Source organism: Odocoileus virginianus, chromosome 30 (genome assembly GCF_023699985.2).
Source record: "Odocoileus virginianus isolate 20LAN1187 ecotype Illinois chromosome 30, Ovbor_1.2, whole genome shotgun sequence".
Classification (NCBI taxonomy): Eukaryota; Metazoa; Chordata; class Mammalia; order Artiodactyla; family Cervidae; genus Odocoileus; species Odocoileus virginianus.
Window position 1 is genome coordinate 19,174,878 of NC_069703.1, and position 2,481 is coordinate 19,177,358.

General features: G+C 40.5%; 1 non-coding gene across 1 annotated transcript; it reads left to right on the forward strand.

Moving 5' to 3' along the window:
• Positions 1-232: 232 nt before the first annotated feature.
• LOC139032307 (small nucleolar RNA SNORA70) lies at positions 233-365 on the forward strand. Its single transcript, XR_011484837.1, has one exon. It is a non-coding gene; the product is annotated as a small nucleolar RNA SNORA70 (small nucleolar RNA).
• The last annotated feature ends 2,116 nt before the right edge of the window (positions 366-2,481 follow it).

Here is a 2,481-nt window from a genome sequence, read left to right on the forward strand (position 1 = left end):
ACAGAATATAAAGTAGAGTTCCCTGTGCTATATAGTAGGTCCTTGTTGATTATCTATTTTATATATAGTAGTGTGTATATGTTAATCCCAATCTTCTGATTTCATTTTAAATTTGAGTTTAAAACCATCTTTTAAAATTCCATTGAGGAAAAGGCCTTGCTTAACATTACTTTTGGAAGCTATAGCTTACATAAATAGGGATCGTAACCTCTGATCGAAATAGAACTTGAATTTGCAGCCAATTAGGCCCACTACACTCTTTTCCCCATAGGGGCTCAGTGTGCAATGGCTGAAAACAGCAGCCTCCGTGGTCTTGTACACAGCCTGTTCCCAGGACTGGTTGCCCAGGGACCTTGGAGACAACTCTTTCCAGTGGACATTCATGACTGGCATGCTGTCCCCAGTCTAGGCTTCAGACAGGTATGCGTGGTGCCTTTGGAAAGCCCTAGGACACAGTGGTCAGAGTCCACATGGGCCGAGTCATAATGTCCATCCACACCAAGTTGCAGAACAAGGAGCATGTGATTGAGGCCCTCTGCAGGGCCATGTTCAACTTCCCTGGTCACTAGAAGATCCACATCTCCAAGAAGTGGTGATTTACTAAGTTTAATGTGAATGAATTTGAAAATATGGTGGCAGAAAAGTGGCTCATCCCAGATGGATGTGAGGTCAAATACATCCGTAATTGTGGCCCTCTGGACAGTTGGTGGACCCTGCACTCATGAGAGTTTGGGGGCTGTCCCCATCTTAATCATGCCCACCAATAAATCCTACCTTCCTGTCCAAAGAAGAAAAAACAACTTGAAGTAACTTTTAGATCAACCAAAAGGAAATGGAGAAAATGTACAAGATGATGAATGACAGTGAATTCTGTTTTATTTTTTTGTATAGAGGAAGATGTAGGTTTGTGCCTAACTCCTGACTGTAGACTGGAATGTTACTGACAGATACTTTAAGATTTCCCCTGAGGGAAGAAAGCAAAATTTGGCAACCAGAAATATGCTGGACCCAGGACACAGAGCTGATGAAAAATACATTTTTTAAGCAAAAACTAAACTGAGCAGCAAATACACAAAGTTAGAACAACATAATACATGAAAGAACACGTTTCCAAGGCAAACCACTCAATATTATAGTAATCCAAGTCTATGCCCTGACCAGTAATGCTGAAGAAGCTGAAGTTGAATGGTTCTATGAAGACATACAAGACCTTCTAGAACTAACACTCAAAAAAGATGTCCTTTTCATTATAGGGCACTGGAATGCAAAAGTAGGAAGTCAAGAAATACCTGGAGTAACAGGCAAATCTGGCCTTGGAGTACAGAATGAAGCAGGGCAAAGGCTAATATAGTTTTGTCAAGAGAACACACTGGTCATAGCAAACACCCTCTTCCAACAACACAAGAGAAGACTCTACACATGGACATCACCAGATGGCCAATACCAAAATCAGATTGATTATATTCTTTGCACCCAAAGGTAGAGAAGCTCTATATAGTCAGCAAAAACAAGACTGGAAGCTGAATGTGGCACAGACCATGAACTCATTATTACCAAATTCAAACTTAACTTGAAGAAAGTAGAGAAAACCACTAGACCATTCAGGTATGACCTAAATAAACTCCCTTGTGATTATACAGTGGAAGTGAGAAATAGATTCGAGGGATTAGATCTGATAAAGTGCCTGAAGAACTATGGAAGGAGGTTCATAACACTGTACAGGAGGCAGGGCTCAAGACCATCCCCAAGAAAAAGAAACGCAAAAATGCAAAATGGTTGTCTAAGGAGGCCTTACAAGTAGCTATGAATAGAAGAGAAGCAAAAGGCAAAGGAGAAAAGGAAAGATATACCCATTTGAATGCAGAGTTCCAAAGAAAAGCAAGGAGAGTTAAGAAAGCCTTCCTCAGTGATCAGTACAAAGAAATAGAGGAAAACAATAGAATGGGAAAGACTAGAGCTCTCTTTAAGAAAATTAGAGATACCAAGAGAACATTTCATGCAAAGATGGGCACAATAAAGGACAGAAATGGTATAGACTTAACAGAAGCAGAAGATATTAAGAAGAGGTGGAAAGAATACAGAGAACTATACAAAAAAGATCTTCACAACCCAGATAATCACGATGGTGTGATCACTCACCTAGAGCCAGACATCCTGGAATGTGAAGTCAAGTGGGCCTTAGGAAGCACCACTATGAACAATGCTAGTGGAGGTGATGGAATTCCAGTCGAGCTATTTCAAATCCTGAAAGATGATGCTATGAAAGTGCTGTACTCAATATCAGCAAATTTGGAAAACTCAACAGTGGCCACAGGACTGGAAAAGGTCAGTTTCATTTGAACCCCAAAAAAGGCAATGCCAAAGAATGCTCAAACTACCACATAGTTGCACTCATCTCACACGCTAGCAAAGTAATGCTCAAAATTCTCCAAGCCAGGCTTCAATAATACTTTAACAGTGAACTTCCAGATGTTCAAGCTG